At 37.7% G+C, this 24,686-nt stretch overlaps 1 pseudogene; it reads right to left on the minus strand.

The window, feature by feature from the left end:
• Positions 1-946: 946 nt before the first annotated feature.
• Positions 947-21,214, minus strand: LOC124248172 (proteasome subunit beta type-3-like; annotated as a pseudogene).
• Positions 21,215-24,686: the final 3,472 nt, after the last annotated feature.

The following is a 24,686-nucleotide window of genomic DNA, read 5'->3' on the forward strand; positions in this document are numbered from 1 at the left end:
GAAATTCCTCAAAATGAGGAGAGGAAATTATTTCATAGTGTTCCAGCACTCACGGATGCTAAAGAGAAGTCTGGTAACCCTTTCTGTGCAAGATACCAGATTTTCCACTCTGGAAGCTTTCTTGATTTTTCTCTTCATTTTCAGAATCGAGACAGTTACCAGCATAGACGTTTTCCTCTCTCACCATGCTTCTACTTGGTAAGCTCTTTAAATCAGAATGCACATCTATTTTTAACTCAGAGAAATTTTTTGAGTTAAAAATGATAATGTCTATTATTTAATTATTTTTTACCTTCTGTTTTCTCTGAGTTTTGCTTCTGGAATGCTCATTCCTGCATATTTGAACTTTGGGATCTATTCTCTATATTTCTGAAATTTTCTTGGCTATTTTTCTTTTGTCTTTTGGGTAAATTCCTTAATCATTCTATGCTTCAGTTTCCTCCTGTATAAAATGGGGACAATAATAATACCTTATTAGATTGTTCAGTAATGTCAAGTGCTTAGAACACTGCCTGGAGTATAGTAGGAGATAAATACGCACTCTGTGACAACTAGTAGGTCTACAAATAACTCTATTTTACAAGAGATTTCCTTGATTTTATCTCTTAGTTATTAACTTGGACTTGAGAGCTGTCCTTTTTATTATTCACACTATTCATTGAATTTTTATTTCAACAGTCACCTTATTTTAATTCCAAGTCTCTTTCTCATTCTCAGATTGCTATTTTCTTGCAGCATCTTCTTTTATTAAAATGGCTTTATGAGCCCTTTAATCTCTGTGGATCTCACACACAAACATAATATATTTAATTAGGTTACATTTATTGTGATTCCTGGTATAGATGACTTCAATGTAACTTAATAATAAGAGTAATTATAATAATTTCAAAATAAATTAAAATGTGTTCAATTCCTAAATGCTTTTTTGTTGGAAAGAAAAACTATTTTATTGTTTTAAAAAGTGGGCTCTGAGAACAAAGCGTGAGTCCACTGGGGCCTTCAGTGTCCTGGTGGTGATTTGTCCTTCTCAGTGATGTGGATGATGATTCCCATGCCTGACAGTGAATCCCTGTCCAGAGCATTCAACACGGCTTGTGAAAGGGTTTGAAACAGGTGTCTGGATCCATCTTGGGCTCCCAGAGGGACTTGCAAACCCTGCACATTTGTACCACATTTGTTCCAGGTGCCACTGAGCACAAAGTCATCAGTCACCATGGGGCAAGTGATGAGGTCTAGACAGCAGATGAAGGGCTTAAAGGTCTTCAGGTCCAAGCCAGTGATAACTGGCTCAATGTAGTAGGGGCCAAACTGTTTCTCATACAAGAGGTTGGCTACCATGTTCATGAAGGTACAAGGCTTGATCTGCCGACCTTCCTTCAGCTCACACAGGTTTGGGTAGAATTTGAGGCTCTGGGCAATGGTCTGGGCAACTCAGTTTCTTTATCTCCCTTCCTGATTTCTATTAGAATGAGTTATCTTATTCCTCTCTTTTCCCTGCTGTTGGTTTAAAGTGACAGATTCCATATCTAGTCTTTTAATTATTACCATGGACTTTTAACATACACATGACATAAAAATCTAAAGTTGGAGATGATGTCAAGATAGCAGTGTGTGTGGACATTGAACTCACCTCCTCCCAAGGACACAGCAAATTTACAACTACTCTTGGAACAATTACCCCTGAGAGAGAACTGAAAACTGGATAAAAAGAACCCCCACAACAAGGGATGTTGCTGACTGAGGTGGAAGAGGCAGAAATTCTGTTATGGAGGGAAAAAAGACACCTTCAAGCCATGGTGCCTCATGGCTGGCCAGGAGCAATCTTAAGGTACAAAGCCTTCCCTGGAGGAGTTGGGGGATCAGAGTGGGTGAGTGTTAACCACCATAAGAAACTTTTGGACTCAGCACAACTGAGACAAGTGTCATAATGCCTGGCTTTGCTTGCTATTAACTACAACAGGGAATAACCCCAGAAAAGCTATTAGACATAAGGGCAAAAAAAGCCTGCTCTTAAAGGAGCCACATACAAATTCACCCATTTCAGAAAGAAACCTAAAATTACCAGAAAGAAAGGTGCACAGACCTTTCATGAAAAGAGACTCACTTGAGAGCCTCTGGGCACCTCTTGGTGAGAGGCGAGACCTCCTCAGGGACTGAGACATTGGCAGCAGCAATTATTGTGACCTAGTACAAGCATGCTGACACAGATGCTGGCAGATGCCATTGGAGTTCTTCCCCTGGCCTGTTAATGTAGCGGTCTGCCCCACCCACTAAAGCACCAATTTAATCCAGCTCAGCCAGGGCAGGTAGCCTGCACTAGGGACCGCCCCTCACAACAGCAAGGCTTTGGGCTTGTGGGCCTGCATAGGTGGGATGCCTGGAACCTCTGCAGCTAGGCAAGTGGGCCCACCTCTGTGGAGAAGGGCATACGCAAAGGGCAGGCCTGCATTGGTGGAGTGTGTGGGGCCTCTGCAGCAGGGTGACTGGGTTTGCTTCAGTGGATTGGGCTGTGCACATGGGGCAGGAGTGTGTTGACAGTGTATGTGGCCCTGCGGGCAGTGGGGCTTGGCAGCTGCAGCAGACTTGTGTTTCTCAAACAACCACATAGGGGATCAGCCCCATCTTCCAAAGCCTGAAACAACTGGGTGCTCCCATGCCTGGGGCTGGCCCCATCAGCGGCAACCCTGAGAGAGCAGACAATGGCCTTGCAGGCTGAAGGCCTATAGCAATTGCAAACCCCTGAACCTAGCAACCAGCCATGCTGGGTACATACTCACTTAACAGAAAAACTGCAACAGGAATGTGCTATTAGACCTTGCAGCCAACTGTGCTGGGGCTCCCCATGACTGATAAAGTGACTGAAGGGAGCACAGTTGCCATACATAGCTGAGCATTACAACCAGCCAGCTCGGGGGACAGCCTAGACTCCCTGGGCACCTGCAGCAAGAGGAACCTTGCCAACAGAAGGATACATGCATCCCACACTGGGGTCCTGGAACTGTGGAGCTGTTATAGACACATTATAATTCAAATGTCAAGAATTAAAGATAAAGAGAGAATCCTAAAAGCCACAAGAGAAAGGCAACAAGTTGCATACAAAGGAAAGCCCATAAGCTTCACTCCTGGAACATTTGGAGTTGGTGATAAGAGGGAAGCACACTGTTGGGCCTCAAAAGACATCTCTTACATAAGGTCACTTCCCTAAGATAGGGAGATGTAGCTGACCTACCTAATACAAGATATACACACAGAGAAAGAGGCAAAATGAGGAGACAGAGGAATACATTTCAAGTAAAGGAACAGGACGAAGCCACAGAAAAAGAACTAAAGGAAACAGAGATAAACAATCTACTTGACAAAGAGTACAAATTAAGAGTCAAAGATGCTCAATGATCTTGGGAGAAGACTGGATGAACTCAGTGAGAATTTCAACAAAGAATTAGAAAATATAAGAAAGAACCAATCAGAACTGAAGAATACAACACTGGAAATGACAAATTTGCTAGAAGGACTCAGTAGCAGAGTAGATAATACAGAAGAACAGATCAGCAAGCTGCATAAAAGACTATAGGAAATCACCCAAGCTGAACACATAAAAGAAAAAAGCATTAAAAAGAATGAGTACAGTCTAAGGGACCTCTGGGACAACATCACAAGGACTAACATTTGTATTATAGGTGTCCCAGAAGAACAAGAGAGAGACAAAGGGGCAGAGAATCTATTTGAAGAAACAATAGCTGAAAACTTTCCTAACCAAAGGAAGGAAATACACTTCCAGGTATAAGAAGCACAGAGAGCACCAAACAAGATAAACACAGAGAGGTCCACACCAAGACACATTATAATTCGAATGTCAAGAATTAAAGATAAAGAGAGAATCCTAAAAGCCACAAGAGAAAGGCAACAAGTTACATACAAAGGAAAGCCCATAAGGCTATCAGCTGACTTGTCAGCAGAAACATGACAGACTAGAAGGGAGTGGCACAATATATTTAAGTGCAGAAAGGAAAAAAACTTACAACCAAGAATACTCTACCTGACAAAGTTATCATTCAGAATGGAAGGAGATATAGTTTCCCAGAGAAGCAAAAACTTAAGGAGTTTATCACCAAGAAAAAAACCTTACAAGAAATGCTAAAGGGACTTATTTAAGTGGAAAAGAGGACTACAAATAGAAACAAGAAAATTATTTTTAAAAAGGCAATAAAACCGCTGGTAAAGGCAAATATACAATAAAGGTAGCACAATAACAACCTATGAAGCTAACATGAAGGTCAAAAGGCAAAAGCACTAAAATTATCTATTTCCATGATAAGAGGGTAACAGATACACATGCACAAAAAAAGAGGTTAGATGTGATATCAGAAACATAAAATGTGGGAGGAGAGGAATAAAAGCATAGAGCTTTTAGCAAGAGGTCAAACTAAAGAGATCAGCAACTTAATAAAGGTTGCAATGTAGGTTATTATATATGACCCTCATGGTGATAACAAACCAGAAACCTATAATAAAGACACAAAAACTTAAGAGAGAAGAACCCAAACATAATACTAAAGAAAGCCATCTAACCATAAGAGAAGAGAGTAAGAGAGAAGATCTGCTAAAACACCCAGAAAAACAGTTACAAAGTGGCAATAAGTACACTCTTATCAATAGCTACTTTAAATGTTAATGGACTAAATGCTCCAATCAAAAGCCATAGGGCGGCCAATAGGATAAAAAAGCAAGACCCAGGGGCTGGCCCCATGGCCGAGTGGTTAAGTTTGTGTGCTCCGCTGCAGGTGGCCCAGTGTTTCGTTGGTTTGAATCCTGGGCACAGACATGGCGCTGCTCATCAAACCATGCTAAAGCAGCGTCCCACATGCCATAACTGGAAGGACCCACAACGAAGAATATACAACTATGCACCAGGGGCTTTGGGGAGAAAAAGGAAAAAATAAAATCTTTAAAAAAAGAAAAAAGCAAGACCCATATATATGCCACATACAAGAGACGCACATCTGACCTAGAGACACTCACAAACTGAAAGTGAAGGGTTGGAAAAAGATACTCCATGCAAATGGCAAAGAAAAGAAAGCTGGGGTAGCAAAACTTATATCAGACAAAATAACTTTAAAAGAAAAACTGTAACAAGAGACAAAGAAGGGCACTACATAATGGTAAAGGGAACAATCCAACAAGAGGATATAACACTTGTAAATATTTATGCATCCAACCTGGAATCACCTAAATATATAAAGCAATTAGTAACAGACATAAAAGGTGAAAGAGACAGCAACCAATAATAGTGGGGGATTTAACACTCCACTTACCCCAATGGATACACCATCCAAACAGAAGATGAATAAGGAAACATTGGCCTTAAACAACACATTACACCAGACGGACTTAGTAGATATATACAGAACATTCCATCCAAAAACCACAGAATACAAATTCTTTTCAAATGCACATGGAACATTCTCCAGGATAGATCACATATTAGGCCACAAAACGAGACTCAATAAATTTAAGAAGACTGAGACAGTATCAAGCATCTTTTCTGGACACAGTGGTATGAAACTAGAAATCAACTACAGGAAGGAAATCAGAAAAGCCACAAATATGTGGAGATTAAACAAAACGCTACTGAAAAGCGATTGGATCAACAAAGAAATCAATGGGGAAACAAAAAAACACACCTGCAGACAGATGAAAATGAAAATACGACACGCCAAAATTTATGAGATACAGCAAAAGCAGTTATAACAGAGATGTTCCTAGCAATACAGGCCTACCTAAACAGACAAGAAAAATCTCAAATAAACAATCCAACAGTGAACCTAAAGGAACTGAAAAAAGAACAGCAAAGCCCAAAATCAGTAGAGGAAAGGAAATAATAAAAATCAGAGCAGAAATAAATGAAATAGCGACTAAAAAATAATAGAAAAAATCAATGAAATTAAGAGCTGGTTCTTTGAAAAGATAAACAAAATTGACATACCTTTAGCTAGACTCACAAAGAAAAAAAGAGGGAAGGCTCAAATAAATAAAATCAGAAATGAAAGATGAGAAATTACAACAGACATCTGAGAAATACAAAATATTATAAGAGAATACTACAAAAAGCTATACACCAACAAATTGGATAATCTAGGAAAAATGGATAAATTCTTAGAACATACAGCCCTCCAAAACTTAATCAAGAGGAAATAGAGAATTTGAATAGACCAATCATCCGTAAGAAGATTGAAACAGTAATCAAAAACCTCCCAAAAAATTGAAGTCCAGGACCAGACAGCTTCCCTGGTGAACTCTATCAAAGATCCAAAGACGACTTAATACCTATCCTTCTCAAACTCTTCCAAAAAATTGAAGAAGAGAGGAGGCTTCCTAACTTATTCTATGAGGCCAACATTATACTGATACCAAAACCAGACTAGGACAACACAAAAAAAGAAAATTACCAATATCACTGATGAACATCAATGCAAAAATCTTCAATAAAATACTAGCAAACCAAATACAACAATACATTAAAAAGGTCATACACCATCATCAAGTGGGATTTATTCAAGGGTTGCAGGGATGGTTCATTATCCACAAATCAATCAACATGATACAGCACATTAACAAAATGAAGAATAAAAATCACATGATCATCCCAATGCATGCAGAGAAAGCATTTGACAAGATACAGCATCCATTTATGAGAAAAACTCTGAATAAAATGGGTATAGAAGGAAAGTACCTCAACATGATAAAGGCCATATATGACAAACCTACAGCAAATATCATTCTCAATGGAGAAAAACTGAAAGCTATCCCTTTAATAATAGGAACCAGACAAGGATGCCCACTGTCACCACTCTTATTTAACACAGTATTGGAAATCCTATCCAGAGCAATCAGGCAAGAAAAAGAAATAAAAGGGATCCAAATTGGAAAGGAAAAGTGAGACTGTCACTATTTGGAGATGACATGAGTTTATATGTAGAAAAACCTAAAGAATCCAACAAAAAATGTTTCAAAATATTAAATGAACACAGCAAAGTTGTAGGATACAAAATCAACATACAAAAATCAGTTGAATTTCTATACACTAACAACAAAGTAGCAGAAAGAGAAATTAAGAATACAATCCCATTTACAATTGCAACAAAAAGAATAAGATATCTAGGAATAAACTTAACTAAGGAGAGAAAAGACCTGTACACTGAAAACTATAAAACATTGTTGAAAGAAATAGAAGACACACACACAAAGAAATGGAAAGATATTCCACACTCTTGGATTGGAAGAATTAACATAGTTAAAATGTCCATACTTCCTGGGGGCTGGCCCCGTGGTTGAGTGGTTAAGTTCACGCACTCCGCTGCAGGCGGCCCAGTGTTTCGTTGGTTTGAATCCTGGGCGCGGACATGGCACTGCTCATCAAAGCATGCTGAGGCAGCGTCCCACGTGCCACAACTAGAGGGACCCACAACGAAGATTATACAACTGTGTACCAGGGGGCTTTAGGGAGAAAAAGGAAAAAAAAATCTTAAAAAAAAAAAGTCCGTACTTCCTAAAGCAATCTACAGATTCAATGTGATCCCTATCAATGTTCCAATGACATTTTTCAAAGAAAGAGAACAAAGAATTCCAAAATTTATATGGAACAACAAAAGACTCCAAATAGCCAAAGAAATCCTGAAACAAAGAACAAAGCTGGAGGTATCACACTATCTGATTTCAAAACATACTACAACTATAGTAATCATAACAGCATGGTACTGGCACAAAATAGACACGCAGTTCAATGGAACAGAATCAAGAGCTGAGAAATAAACTCACACATCTATGGACAGGTAATTTTTGACAAGGGAGCCAAGAACATACAATGGAGAAAGGAGTCTTCTCAATAAATGGTGTTGGGAAAATTGGACAGCCACATGAAAAAGAATGAAAGTAGATCATTATCTTATACCATACACAAAAATTAACTCAAAATGGATTAGACTTGAATGTAAAACCTGAAACCATGAAACTTCTAGAAGAAAACATAGGCAGTACACTCTTTGACATCAGTCTTAGCAGAATATTTTGAATTACCATTCCTGACCATACAAAGGAAACAATAGAAAAAATAAACAAATGGGACTACATTAGACTAAAAAGCCTCTGCACAGCAAAGGAAACTATCAAGAAAATGAAAAGACAACCTAACAACTGGGAGAAGATATTTGCAAACCATATATCCAACAAGGGATTAATATCCAAAATGTATAAAGAACTCATAAATCTCAACAACAAAAAAACTAACAACCCAATCAAAAATGAGCAAAATATCTGAACAGACATTTCTCCAAAGAAAATATACAGATGGCCAACAAGCACATGAAAAGATGTTCAACATCACTAATCATTAGGGAAATGCAAATCAAAACTACAATGTGATATCACCTCATGCCCGTCAGAATGGCTATAATTAACAAGACAAGAAATAACAAGTGTTGGAGAGGATGTGGAGAAAAGGGAACTCTCATACACCGCTAATGGGAGTGCAAACTGGTGCTGCCACTATGGAAAACAGTATGGAGATGCCTCAAAAAAACTAAGAGTAGAACTATCATATGATCCACCTATTCCACTGCTGGATATTTATGCAGAGAATGTGACAACATGAACGAGTATAGATATATGCACCCCTATGTTCATTGCAGCATTATTCACAATAGGAAGGACTTGGTAACAACCTAGGTGCCCATTAAGGCACAAACGGATAAAGAAGATGAGGAATATATACACAATGGAATACTACTCAGCCATAAAAAAGGATGAAATTTGGCCATTTGTGACAACTGGGTGGACCTTGAGGGCATTATACCAAGCGAAATAAGTCACAGGGAGAAAGTCAAATACCATATGATCTCACTCATAGGTAGAAGATAAAAACAATGACAAACACATAGAGACAGAGATTGGATTGGTGGTTACCAGAGGGAAAGGGGGAGGGGGGAGTGCGAAAGGGTTGATTAGGCATGTGTGTATTGTGATGGATGGTAATTAGTCTTTGGGTGGTGAACATGATGTAATCTACACAGAAATCGAAATATCATGATACACCCAAATTTATATGTTGTTATAAACCAATGTCACCACAATAAAAATCTAAAGCTAATCAATGCTTTTTGTTCAAAGAGAATAAGCAGCTTACAACAATTAAACTCTGAATAGCTCCTTCAAACTTTAATGCTGTTCTTATCTAATTTTACTTTATTTTTTAATTTTTTTAATTTTAGTTTTTAATTGCTCAGATGTTTACTAATTTCTTTGTTTCCTCTTGCTTCTTGCAAACATTCCTGTCTTTCGGGTCCAATTTCCTTCTTTTCAAAGCACATTGTTTAGAAGTTCTTTCACTGAGAATATTTTGCTAAATTCAGTCTTTGAAGGCCTAAAAATGTCTACATTGCTCTTTCTCTTGAAAAATAATTTAGCACTTCGAAGATACCATTTCATTGTTTTGGGGGCTCTCCTTGCTGTTCATCTATTTTTAGAGGTAATTTGTTTTTTCCCTGGGCGATTTTAAGATTTTCTCTGCCTTTGATGTTCTGCAGTTTATCTACATCAGCCAAAACAGTGAGTTTCCTTTTCTCTCATTTTTATTTAAGGCTTGTGCTGATTTTAGGATTCATATCCATCTGTTTTGAAAAATCCTCAGCCACGATCTCTTTGAACATTGCCTCTCCTCTTTTTCTTTGTATACTCCTTTTGAAGTTCTTCTTAGATATTCATGGGCTCTTCACCACTTAGCTTCCATGCCTTATAACCCCTCTTTACTGTTCTCCATCCCTTTATATCTCAGTGCTATAGCAGAGTATTTTCCTCAAGTCTGTTTTCCAATTTACTAATTATCTCTTCAACTGTATCTAGTCTGTTCTTTAGCTTTACGTTTCAGTGACTATTTTTTCATTTCTAGCTGTTTCACTTGGTTCATTTCCAAATCAGTTTGTTCTTTTTTAATGTCATATATTTATTATACTTTCTACCTCCTTTTCTCATTTAAATTATTTCAAATAAAATTATTTTATGATCTATTTATAAGTATTACATCATCTTAATTTCTTGAGATGCAAACCCTTTTGTTTCTTGTAATTTTTCTTACTCACGTTTGATCATTTTTCAAATGTTTTGTAATTTTTGATCATGAGCTCATTTTCAGTGGATTTTGGTTTTCCTATAATGGTTCTTGGGTTCTGTTTGTGGAAAGGTTGATACACAACAGTTATAGGCTTGCTTCTGCCAGACATCCAGATGTGATGGGACCAGACTGGTGGTAACTTTTACATTATTTTTTGGCATTGAGAGTCTCTCACCAAATATGTTAAATTTTGACTCCAAATTTCCATATGGCTCTGATAGATTTTTATCCCTAAGTCTAAGCTCTGGGAAAAGATAAATTTACTTTGTTACATACATGAACTATTAAGCAGTATTTTTCTAGTCTCTTTTTTACTGAGAAAACAGCCTTCTGAGAATTTGGTTTTGTATCAGTGTCTGAGCTCCAATTACTACACATTTGCACCAGAGATCTCTCCTTCTATCCCTGTGTGGATCTTAGAAACCAAGTGCCTTGTTGTTAAAATCCACTTCTTGATGAGGTAAGCCACCAGCCCCACAGCACTATCTTTATTCATTGTCTTTTTTTTTGAGGAAGATCCGCCCTGAGCTAATCTCTGCTGCCAATCCTCCTCTCTTTGCTGAGGAAGACTGGTCCTAAGCTAACATCCGTGCCCATCTTCCTCTACTTTATACTTGGGAGGTTTACCACAGCATGGCTTGCCAAGTGGCATCCTGTCTGCACCTGGGATCCAAACCAGCGAACCCCGGGCCACTGAAGCAGAACATGTGAACTTAACTGCTGCACAACCAGACCAGCCCCTATTGTCCTATTATTCAGTTCCCATTTTTGTTTCTTGGGAATTTCCCTCTCTTTTCTTGCAAGTCCAATTTTGTACTAATTTCTTTTGTTGCTGTTTTATTTTATATCATTGTTAGTTATTTTATTTAGCTCATTAGCCCTGCCTGCAAATTTGCCCCAACAGAAATTCTAATCATTTATATTTTTTGAAGTTCATTTATTCTTTTCCTTAAATTATCTCTGTTTTCTCTGATGGCATTTTCTCCCTTTTCTGTCCTATTAGTTTTTGTTAAGGGACCAGAATTCTTGGTTTTTGTTCGTATTTTGGATAAAGATTTGTTGATTATTGCAGGCATTTGGTGTGGGTTTCTTCTGAAGTTGTATAGTTCTGCTTTCCTGACATACCACCCTCTTAAACGTGAGGGCTAGTTCTAGACTGTGCGATTTTTCCAGGCCTTTTGGAAATTCCCATACGGCTGTTGGAACCTTCAACATCACTAAAGTAAGGAGAGCTTTATTCTGGGGTGGAGTGTTTTAGTGTGTTTCACCACTGGATGGAGCTGCCTTCTCTTTCTATTAACTGCCTTGGTGACCAATGTGATGGTTCAGTGTTACCTTTGGTTTTGCTCTCCTTTTCTTGTAAGCTCCAACGATATATTGAGTCCTTCCTCATGCAGGAAAGTAAGTCTGAGTTTTATTCTTGAGGGCTAAGAACTCTGCTTCATATACCTTGTGTTTGAAGAGGCTGGGAGGGAAGAAAAACAGCCTACATGATTCACTTACGCTAAAAACAATCATCTATTTAATTGTCATCACAGTCTACTCCTCTTTGTGGTTGATGACTCTGAGGGTTTCTTTGGAAAGGGCAATTCCTACTTCTGGTATTTTGGGATAAAACCTTTCCTGACTCGTTTTCTTCATTAACTGAAATTTTCTGATTGCTTGTCCTCCCTCTAATTTTCCAGCGCTCTTATAGTTTCATTCTGTTAGACATTTTTTTGTGTCTTTTCAGTGGGACCTCATTAAAGAGGAAAGGTGAATGCATATTTCAGTCTTCCATCTTAAACCAGAAGGAAGCCCTTACCAATATTTTAGAAGCCAAGCATTTAAATAAAATAAAGAAGCAAATGCATTTTTTAAGTTTTATAATAATTTAAGTAGGGCGTGCAAATATAAAAGTGCACAAATATAAATGTACCGCTCAATAAATTCTTATGATGTGAACACACCCATGTGACTGGATCAAGAAACAAATACTGCCAGAGTCCCAGCCACATGTGGCTATTGGTCACTTATAATGTGGCTAATACAACTGAAGAACAGAATTTAAAATTTTATTTGATTTTAGCTATTTAAAAAATAATACCCATGTGTGGTTAGTGGTAAGTGTGTGAGACAGCTCAAGGCTAGAAGATTCAGGGCCTTGTGGTTCCTATCACATATTTTGGTCTATCTTAAGAGCAATGGGAAGCCATGGAAGTATTTTCCACAAGGGAAAGACATAATAAGATTTGTCTTCAAAAAAGATCAGACTGGCTGCAAGCAGAGAGAGATCTCTCTCTCTCAGCTGTCTCTTAGCCACTTTGCGGGTCTTTTTCCAGGGAGTTAAAGGAACATACTGGATGTTCTTCCTCAACTTTTTGGTTTTATTAAGACTGGGACTGGCCATGGCTGCAGGTTGTCACAGGTCATTTCATCCCTGTAGCCACTGAACTAAGATGCATGAGAGATTTCGGACCATTTCCTAAGGAGAATATTCTCATTTTTACAGGGTGTTATCCTTACACTGGTCACTGCCCCAGAATGAGCCCAAGTGTCTCTTTCAGGTGGCTTAGGAGGTATAGTAGTTTCAGCTTTCCATGACAAAATATGAGGAATTTAGAGATGTACCAAGGTTTTATATAAAGGAATAGGAGTAGTAATACAGTGAAAGTCTAAATTGCCTCTTAAATAGAAAGCGGATGTTCTACGTATAGTTGCTGATCCTTGGGCGAAGTTCCTTTCAGGTTTCATTTCCAAATATCTAGCTGATGCTGTTAGCTAGACATTTCCTCAGGCTTTTCCCGTCTAACTCAGTCCATCTTCAGTAGTTAAACTATTAAATGCAAATGAACCACTTGTTATTGTTCACTAGATCAATGACTTATCAATGGCTCTCAGGTTGATTCAGACGATTTCTCCTCTTTCAGAGGAGGAAGCTTATGTGTAGATTATGACTGAGCATTTGTTTTCTTCTCAAGTAATTACCTGCTCTGAGTTCTCCTTCTTTGCAAACTATCTGTCTTTTCTCCTGGAGGCGTGATGAGTTCATGAATGTAGAGATAATTCCATACAGCAGAAATGAAGAGCACAGAGCAAAGGGGAAGAGAGCAGCAGAAATTTGCAATGGGAAAGATTGTAAAGACAGGTCAACACCAGACTACCATTTAACCGAAAGCTATAGGACACTACGGAAAGATTTTAAGCCAGCGGATCCCAATTCTTACCCATCCTACATAGAGAAGACAGTCAAAAAATTGCAGTTCCCATCATGTTTCCGTCTAGTTCAAAAATTTTGAATGCTTCCTCATGGCCCTCTGAATCAAGATCAGATTTTTTTAAGACTGCTAGGTAGGTGAGGGCACCCATAGCTGCAATTAATATAAAAATGTTTGACAATGCCATATCAGAAATAGAAAATGAACAAGTACCATTACAAGTTAGTGAAGCAGATTAAATAAGAGTTAGTTCATTATGGGCATGAAACTTCATTAAGGAGACAGAAATGGAGAGTTGCATTTCAGCAAATACATGTGTATATATTTATGGGTATATGTTTAGCTGATTGTATGTTGAGTGAAGATTGGTGTGACCGGGCAGGAGGATATTCCAGGACAGGAGGATTACACAGGCACAGGAGTGGGCATGAACAGCACACAGGTGAGGGATAGTGAAGAACCCTGACCTGACTAGAGAGAAATGCATGGACCAAAATCTGGATATAGACTGAATCAGTAAAGAGAGGCTCCACTGATGAAGCCCTTGATGTGAGTGGGTGTAGGTTCTTGAACACAAATGGCACTTAAGGGAAATTTTTAGAATATATTTTTATTTTGAGGTGAGGTTCAAGAAAGACTGAAAGGGAGAAATTTTGGACAAAAAGAAAGGTTAGCCCCGATTAGTAGGCTATATTCTAACAAATGTACATTAAGTGGAAATGTTGAATTTACTTATCAGAATGTAGAGTTCTGAGGAAAGGAGAGGCAGGAAGAAGGATTTTGATGAACTGGGGGTTAATAAGCTCCAGGAAAGGCAGTGCTGATGGAAAAGTCGACTCCTGATGTGGGTGAGACCCGAGCAGTGGAACCTACTGGGAAATGAGTGAGGTGGGAATAAAAAAGTGTACAGAACTCAACCACAGCTGTGACCAGAACCTTCCTTAACAGTGTTCAACCATGGAAATCATGATTCCTTTTTATTTTCTCAGGATATTATTTTCCTCCTGCATCAGTGCCTATCTTAAAATCTTTGCTAAAGTTTTAAAATAATAAAGTTCAATATTCTCAAAGCAAAACGAAAAGAATTAACAGTTTTACTATATTTACCTGTACAGTCACGCTTGTTGTTTATAATCCCACACAGACTTGAAAAAGTCGGATCCTTCATCATCTATAAAAGTCCAGCAATACTCTAGCATTGTTTCTCTCTGTTGCTAGTATAAAAAGGACCCAAACATCCTTGAAAAATAATTAAATAAATAATTGTTAATGGAAATAAAAGGAATACTATGTAATGACAAAAAAAATACAACTTTTAAAGAAAAACAAAAAGGACCCAAACATAAACGAGACATTATTTATACTGAATGCAATGTAACATACATTTTTTTAATGGTTTTTGTTCAAAATCGAGTGATACCCTTTCTTTTTTCCTCCTCCCTCCCTTTTTCCCTTCTTCTTTTCATTTGTTCTTTCTTTCCTTCCAAGGTAAAAGAATTGATAGTTTTCATCAATGTGAACTGGTTTATCTTCACTGAGAAGAATGAAGAAGAAACCATGAGGCAGCCTTACAATTATTCATGGAACACAAAGGGTGTTGAACAGAACACTTTGGCGGATATTAGTCATCCATAAGTCTTGATAATTTGATGCCTTTTGTGTGTATGATTTGTGTGCAAGTTGTGTTAATTATATTCATGTTTAGAAAAACACTTTTTGTTGAACAGTGTAAATGTCAGTCTCATTAGCCATCATTATTACCCGTCAGAAAGAAGATGCTTTCCATGCATGATAATTTCTCCTCATGTTTCTGTAGATGCTTGCAAGTGTAAAAATTCTGTTTTACGTTCATCTTATTTTCAGTGCCAGGAATCCCTCTTTCTTTCAAAGTGTTCAAACTAATTTCTAAACTTGAAAAAGAAAAAAATTGGCTTGATTATAAACTACCAGCTTGAACTCGTTCAGACTGATTCACAGGCAAAAGACAGAGCAGACTCATGGAAGGCCCATCCTGTTAGGCAACTAAATTCTAATAATGGTAACAAGGTGTTTTGAAAAGCGGAGGCAGGGAGGTACAATTCCTGATTTGATATTGATTATCTAAAATTTCCAGTTTTAGCCTGACCAATACAGCGATTCCATCTTTGCCCGCCTTCCAACTGGATAGTCCCTATTTGGTCTAGATGTCAGTGGGCTGTTGATACATATGCTTTTTAAAAGAAACTGGCAGCCAAAAATGATGATATATAAGTTTCTCCAGCCTCTGGTATCTTCACTGAAGCAGAGCTAGGAAAGATTTTATGCTTTTCAAATAATTTTCATTTCCATTGTCTGTTTCTCTGGACCCCTACAATACCATGCTGTGGAATGATCAGAGAATCCTAGAAATTGTCAAGCTAAAATCCATATTTTATGGTGACACTGAGACCCAAAGAAGGAATACGATTTGTGCAAGGTTGTAACACCAGTTATTAGCAGGGAAAGTACATTTCATGTGCTGCACATTGGCTATGCAGCACTTAATAAAAATTGGCTAAATCATATTCTTATTCTCTTTTAAATATGGGCAAAACCCAAAGACATAGAGAAGGTGGTGACAAAAATGGGTTTTCATAAGTTAATGGCTCTGGAAATTGAATGGTAGTTTATTTTCTTAGTTCATTTTCTTTTCTTGCTCTATCTCTGGACCTGCCATACAACTGAAAATATAGATTCAAAAGAATATTTTCAAGGCTGGAACTTCTGAAGAGCTATTGAACCACAGAGCTAGCAACAGAACATTGAACATTCATTTTCGCTGAGGAATATGGCACACCCAGAAAAGAACAGACATTACTTAGGAACTGTTCTGTAAGGGCATCGATTCCCTGGTTCAGGCACCATAATCCAACTCTAATTGCTGGTGGGATCTACCAAGTTAAAAAGTGAAAAAGTTTTTAGGATTTTATCAATATGGCAAAAAGTTTTCATGAAGACTGACTGAAGCCACAATATAGAATGGATGATAAAACGTTTACTAAACATCTAAATGTTGTGCCACAAATTTCAAATAATATACAGAAGTGAAGACAACGGGATTCTGGGGTCAACTTTCAGTCTCTTTCCACTTATGTACAGTTAAGGCACGTAGCCCGACATATTTCAGAAAATTCTTCCTCTTCCAGTTTAACTTGCAAACTTTGCTGTATTTATCATCTCATTCTGCATTCCTCCCTGACTCCTGCCTCATGTTGATCTGCAAGACTATGGGCATTTGCCTATAGAAGGGCTGATAAAGTGTTCATTGCCGGCTGTTCTCATCCTCTGTGAGCAGTTTTTCAAAGTCCAGGCTTTAAATACAAAATCTTAACCAAAGGTAATGTATGTTAGTGGTTGTGGTTTAGTCTGCTGAACGATTTTCCTTCTTCCGTTTGGTAGCAGCATTTTCAACTCTCCCTTTTGGGAATTCCCTCCCTCCTCCATCTCTATTCCGCTTGACTGGGGCTGTCAACTGTGGCACCTTGACCCCCCACTTCCCAATCCTGGTCATAGACTGGATATGTGAGTTGGACCTGGGCAAACAAACATCTCATCCCGCTGGCCAGTGGTTCCAAGATGAGCACATGAGCCAGGATGGAACAAGGAGAGCTCTTCCTGGGACTTTTTACCTGAAGTATAGGGCAAGATGGTCCTGCTTGCCTTTAGGGTCGTGAAACAAGAAAGTGTGAACTTGGACCTGCTTGGGGCTGTCTTTCTAACCCCACTAATCCTTTAAGTCACTTTTATATGAATTTGAACAAGGTACCTTTTCTCTTAGAAAAGCTTTCTATGGTTATCATATTATTTATTTCTCAATAATAGCAATTACAACAAATGTAATGTCACTGTTCAAGTAAATTAAATGAAATTTTTGAACACAAAATATGAGTAAATTAGAATATTTAATCACAATAAATAGGAACTCAAAGTTACTAGGATATAATGACTTAAAAACAGTTGCACATTTTGCTCTTTTGGAAATAAAACTCTTTTTGATGTTTATTTGCTCCAATATCTTGTTTTTCTTGGGATGTTGCAGGCATTAATCAGTTTTTAATATATTTTAACTTTAAAAAGCTGCATTCTCCACTGATGTCTGATTTGAGAAAACAGTTTAAGAGTCTTCTTTTAATGGCAGAGTCTGTACTGGGTCATTAATTGACTTCAAGGAAAAATGTTTACATAGTCAGAGCAGTTCAAGCCATGATTTTCTCAGTATCGTCAATCTTTCCTTTGATAGTGATGTTGTTATATCCAACACAGAAAAAATAAATTGATTTTAACATTTAATTTTGGAATATAGACCCACATGATCAGGGAATTTACAGTCAAAATCAGTCTTTTAACTCTTTTCACTGGTATTAGTTATGTTTGATAAGTAGGTATCAAAGTCAACAGTCTGCAATTTGTTTATCAACAATAATTTTTTTAATAAACATCATTGCTTAATTTTTCTTCAAAGAAATGTGTTAATCTCTTGGATACTTTCCAGAAAATTATGTCCATTGAATTTAATGTTTGCATCATTTTGCTCATAACATTAATTTTACTTCAAATGTCATGTCCAATTCACCTGAGCAATACATGTAAAAAGGAAATATTTGAGAGTGAAACGTTGGCTTGTTTTCCAGATTAGATATCTTTATTAACATCATCAGTAGTTTCTAAGAGTAGAGCATCCTTCCTCCAGTTGAGTTTTTGGTCGTGTGTTGATACCAACTTGACTATCCTATAGCCCAGTCAATAAAAATTTCAAATTGTATTTACACTTTAATGTTTCACCAAAGCTGAAAAATAGTTGTATAGGTCTTGGATAATATAAAATGTGGCAATATCAAAAGAGAATTTACCTGAATTTTTCATTATCAAACTTAGATAATGCACATTGCAAGTAATATAGAATGTCTAAATATTCTTGTTTGAGGATCTGGTTTTGCAATCTATATGTTTTCCACACATACTGTGACACTGTTGTATGCTTGGCTTCTCAAATTAGTTTTACCCAGATGAAGTTTTTAAAAATAGTCTACTAAAAGTGTAGATAATTGCTTTGGAGCTGTGTGTTCTACTGGACTAAATATTTGCATTTTGAAAATCTGTAGAATCTAACAATAATTTTTTTTTTAATTCTACACAGCTTACATGAAGATTGGAGCTACAATAATTGAGAAATAATTAACATTGCTTTGTGTCACCCAAAATAATTTTGTTCATTGCATCTATTATACTTTTAATCGTTTGGTTTTATATTTCATTCCCTAAGAAGTATAATATTATTTGATATTAATATTTATATTCTATGTAAATATTCTACTATATTATTATCAGTCATTGCTATGGTTTCTGCCAAATGAAGAAAATTCCCATTCTTAGGCTCATAAAGTCTCTTGGGTGATTCTCTGAACACCATGATTGTCTTGCCAAAAATGGAATCACGTGTATTATGAGTTCCACGGCAGCATGTGGTCTCCGTCATTGATCACATTATCTCTTTCTGCACCATTACTAATTACGTATTTTCAAATCAGATATCACTTTTGAATACTTAGCCCTATTTCCATGGGCATGCATTTCCATTTCTTCATATGTACTAAAATCTGTAATAAATGCTGCCCGCCATTGCACCCATTCTCATTCTTGAAATAAGTTTTTTTGTATCCCCAAAGAGTTTTTCAACATAAAGAAAATGCAGAGGCTTTTGAGATAGAATAAAGCAACATAAGAGCTGGGATGGGTTTTGCATGTAATAGGGTCCCCAAATCTTTCTACTTGTAATACAGCGTTGTTTGATAAAGTTTAAGTTTCTTACTGGAGGTAGATAATTGTCAACAAAATTTTATTTTTTTGTTATATAATTATGCAATATGTAGTATTCAAATTTTATGGCCATATACCTGAGTTGGCAGGAAATACATTTAGTTTAATGAATTTTTAGTTTTTAAAATTTGCTTTGTTTTGTATTTTTTTAATCATTGGCTTTGGTTGACATGGAAGCAGAAGTGCCATAAACATCCTCTACTTTCTATGCTACATTTTGTTCAAAGTAGTAATCATGAAGACTTCCTTTTATTGTAGATTTATGTCTGTTTTTGCCATATATATTCAATATTCCAAATATTTTCAAATTTTACTTCCCTAATGTCTTTCCACGTTCTGTTTTCTGATCTTGAGAATTTAGAAAATTATATTTTCTCTGATGTCTAAAGAAAGATAATGTAATGATTAGTATTTTGCTTAAAAATGTGTAGTATTTTGAAATAATTATGTGTGATAAGCTATTAACATTTTAGCAGCAGTTAAATTTTGTATTGATGAATTTTCCATAACAAATAATGGTTATAATTACTATTTTATTATATTATTATATAGTAATGCCCAGTTTATGTTCAAATAATACTTTGTGAGTTGTTATTGGTAAGTGTCTTTTGGTTTTTACATGGAGATTTGGCGCATAATGACTAATTTAAATGTACGTTTAAATTGAGAACTTGGAAAGACCATTCTAACGTAGCAAACAACAGACAGATGATGTCAACTGCAATTTGAAACATCCATTTACCCACTGCATTCATACCCCAACAAGAGATTTTTTTAAAAATTAATATATTTACCAACAAATACATCAGTCCAAAAAACAAAAACTTGCACTTTGTTTAGAAGCACAGGTTATTTTAGATGTTGTTAGATTAACTAGACTTTTTGATTAAGTTAATACGATTTTTGTAAGTCCAAGTAGAATGACATTCGCAGACCACATTAGAACAAGACACTTTACTGCCATCTGCCAAAAACTTGTCATAATAAACATAGAAATTGCCCATCTTTAGAGTGAGTAAAACTGTAATCATAGAAATAAAGGAGTCTATGATGTAACTAACGTCCTGTTACATGTGGTGCCCTTGTGCAGTGCAAAACCTGAACAACCGTACATGGCAGCCTTGTCCCAAGCCCATGGAGAAAATCTGACAGCACCCAAGCTTTTCCTGCATTCATGACAGGTGAGTGAAGTTTGGCATCTTTGGCAAGCCTCTCCTCATTGTGGAATGATTTTGTATGCCTGAAAAGATACAATTCTTGCTAGTATTGTTCACTGGAAGTTGTGTCTGCACAGTACCACTTTGGGGACACAATGTTCACAACCTGGCAAGTTTTACTCTGATCATTTTAGCCTGGAAAGTTTAAAGTCTTTTGTCTGTTTTGAGAAGAAACTCTTTCCTTTCTTTTTTCCATTTGTGAACAATTTAGAGACCGTTTGGAGTTGAGGACAAGTCTGCTTTTGCTTGGGTGTGTCACAGAGACCACGGTTCAGACACTGGCCCTCCCGCACATGACTATTAGGCGTGCTTCACTCGTCTTCACGGAGGTCAGGAGTGCGAGCAGACACAGTGATGGGCAAGAGGACCCTCGCTGGGGAGGGCCCTACTCAGAGGAAGTGAGCTGACTGAAGGGAGCCCCTGTTTCTACCAGTGTAACAATTTGTCGAATGTGTATTTGTTGAACACAATTTGCTGAATACATATTGCTCAGATGAGGTGATATGTAAAAAATATATATGTATATATGCTGATATACATATAAATAATATGTTCCCACTTTGAAAAATACAAAGCAAGAAGGTGTTATTTATTGTACTAATTTATAGCACACAGGCTAGGAAAAGAAAGATGAGGTACGAGACCAATGGTTCCTGTTCTCAGCAGCACATTAGCATCCCCTGGGATCCCCATCCAAGGCAGGGCTTCCCAGGCCTTACCCCAGAGACCTGCAATCCGTAGATCTGATGTGTGCCCGAGAATCTGTATATTTTTAACACTACAGAGGTGACAGTGAGCTCCATCCCGGCTACTGGATTTTTCTTTTCTTTTCCCAGTCTGATTCTCCCAACTCTCTTTTGTTCTCGTCACAAAACAGGCCTGCCTCTAAAAGCGGTCATTTAAGAAAATTACGAGATGTCTACCACGTACACAGCATTGTACACAGCAGCATTATAGGAAACACAGATACAAATAGGAGCCAGTTCTTAAGGAGCTTAGAGTCTAGCAGGGGAGATCACAGATAACCTGAAAACAGTAATGGCTATGGGCAAAACCATCGCACAGCCTGTTCCATTCACAAGAAATCAGAGGGGCTTCCCTAGGTCTTGGTTGTTTTTTTTTCTTTTTTTCCTTTTTTTTTTGAGGAAGGTTAGCCCTGAGCTAACTACTGCCAATCCTCCTCTTTTTGCTGAGGAAGCCTGGCTTGGTTGTTTTAATCTGTGTTCAGTGTCATTGGCAGGGCTTCCAAGCTCACATTCAGAGATAAAGGAGCAAGTGAGTTATTATAAGCAGGTTGAGGAAATTGAATACAATGATTCTTTGTCTTATGGAAAAGGTAGGAATAATTCCTACCTTGAATTAATAATAAAGAGAGAGCTGCATTTTAGGATTTAAGATTTCATTGAGGAGTACTATGCACCCTTTTCATTATTGGTGTGGATATACTGTCTACGTTTATTTAAAAACATAAAAGTGCTATTTTCTGAATTGATCTATAATTTATAAGGCGCATCATTATAATTACAAATACAGTGTTATTATTCTGCATTCGTTGTGCGAGCCTGGTAGCTTAATGCTGATGACAATTCCTTCGCTGGATCTCCACCACTGATTTATCGCTTGTCTCGCCCAACTTCCCTGCACGCCATTGTTCGGCTCTCTCCACACCTCTGTCTTCACAGAGGAATGTTAATAATGGGATATGGTATTCAGTTCTTCATTTACATGCTTCTAAGATGCCACGCTCTGTAATTAATCACCATCACAAGTATTCTCGTATATATGCTCTGTGCATATATACTCTTGCTGGGTCACTAACCTAGTAAAACAGCTTCCTCTAAACATTGTTGCAAGTCACAGCCTACGATTACAAGATAGTCAGTAAAATGCATAAGGTAAGCACTGATTTGCAAGATATTTTCAGTCAGGTGAAAATGTCAGAAATCTTTTTCACATAATGCATGTGCTACTAGGATCAAAAGTAACCATTTTATGTTAGGTTTAACAAATAGTATTGTTTTCATAGCTTTTAAATATTTATAAAATAGTTTTAAAATAAAATTGGAGAAAAGATGGGACACACCTTGTGCCCTTTTTCTTCATATAAGGAAGCCACTAGCAGATTCTCTCTGAATGGAAAATTTCATCCGGCCATTTCATATCTCTTTCACTAAGGTCAAGTAACCTATCAGATATTAACCATTCAGAGAGCCAGACTTTAAAGGTTTTAAGTGAGATATGTTGCCTCCAACTGCATTTCTCTTGATCTGTGGAACAGATGGATTTCCAAAAGGTGGTGGGTTATAAAGTAAGTATATTTTCTTATACTTTTTTTAGGCAGAGTTGTATCCAGGGAGCAACCCCGGAGATGAGGACCGTCTAGTCCTTTTGTCCCCCATTAGTTTAATGGCACTGACCATGACATGGGAAAGAATTTATCTTCTTCCAGTTAAGATGAAAGAGCTCTAGGTGTGATACTTGGAATACAAGCCAGGTCCCAAAATGCCAACACTAGAGCAAGGATGTAGTCAGAAATCACGATCACAGTTAAGTAATCAAATCAATGTCAGAAACATGGGAATCAGGATGTTAGGCTAGGCGGAGGTGACGGAAGAACTGATGTTAGCCACTCAGCTTATGTGAGTGAGCTTGGCTCATCCATCTGTCTACTCATTCATTCATTCATTTGACAAACATCTAGGGATCATCTACACTGTGCAAAGTCCTTCCCTTTACAGGACTTAAATTGAGGGGTGTAGGAGGTGAGGGTGGAGGCAGCCAGCATCCCATCCCATGCCTTTGTACCTGATTAGAATTGTGACAGGGGTACGAGACAGTTCATGGTGCCGTATGAAATGCGAGCCCAGGCGCTGCGGGGAGACTGCCTCGAAGAAGCAACGACTGAGATGAGCCTAAAGATAAACAGGAATTATTACAACAGAAACATGCACAAAAGCATGAAGTCTGGGTGAGACTTTCAAGCCAGAGTCAGCACACGTCCAGTGGGAGGCCAGAGGGCAGGGAGCACGGAACGCGAGGTAAACACAGCGCGGCGTAGAGTTCAAAGACTGGGAAGTCAGAGACGCAAAATTCAGCTCCCAGGTTGGCCTTTTACTGGCTACGTTATCTTGAACGCATCAACTTTGAGCCCCTATTTCTTTAACTATCATAAATAAATAATACACAGTAAACGAAATAATGGATAATAATATCTACCTGGCAATGATGTTGGGAGAACTAATTTGAGAATGTTGCTATTGTGGAATTTATGACTTCACGCACATCACTAGCACCAATAATTCAGAGCTTCTGTGGGTTATGTTTTTGGAGTTTATTATGACGGGTGCCCTCATGCTGAAATTGTGATATTAACTTGCCATGAAATCAGGATTTCCATTAATAACGTCCATTCGCACTCCATAGAATTTTCATAAAGAATTGGGTCTAGGTTTCATCTTCTGGAAAATATCTACCTCCCGCATTTTATGAAATAACAAAATATGAAAACCAAAAATGTGTCTCAGAAGAAATGAATGGACTTTGTCACTAGAAGGAGACCTAGCCAGGTTTTGAAACTTGCCCCAACTTTCGCAGGGGAGAGAATTTTTTTTTTCCCTCCTTGGCGTTCTCAGGAGATAGGAGAAATGATGACGTAGGAAAAGGCATTGAGAAAACTTGACAGGCCCAGCAGGATTGTTGGGGAGGTTTGCTTTTTTTTATCTTCTGGTGGCCCTTGGCCAAGTGTGTTCTACAAGGTGGAGAATACACCTGAGGGGACACAGATTCGGAGGCTGAACTCAGTTTTGATGAGGATTTTTAGGCTGCTTAATTTTAAAATGGCTTATGATGAGGATTTTTAGGCTGGTTAGTTTTAAAACTACAGATGAGATTCAGGCTCCAAGGAGTGGAATTTGTTTGCCCCTTTGTTGGGAAACATTTACATTTCTAAGGGAAACCTCTATCTGTGAAGATGCCTCCCTCTCTGTGCCAGGAAGAAGGGGGAATGGTCTTATCTCTAGAAGCTCTTAATGGGGAAGGCAAGAACTTAAGTTGGTTGCTGTCTGGCAATCTCATGTAACTGGTTTAGGGTGGTGGCGTCTAACCTTTCTACCTTTACTTAATCCGATTTGATTCTTGTCTAAAAGTCATGGGATCACCCAACGACCAGACCCCACCTGCACTGATACCATTTTAACTTTTTTTCATGTTCTTTCCTTTGTCTTGTAAAGAGATGATTCACATACCCATGCCTTATAAAATTAGCCCTAACCCTCA

Source organism: Equus quagga, chromosome 12 (genome assembly GCF_021613505.1).
Source record: "Equus quagga isolate Etosha38 chromosome 12, UCLA_HA_Equagga_1.0, whole genome shotgun sequence".
In the NCBI taxonomy this organism is placed as follows: Eukaryota; Metazoa; Chordata; class Mammalia; order Perissodactyla; family Equidae; genus Equus; species Equus quagga.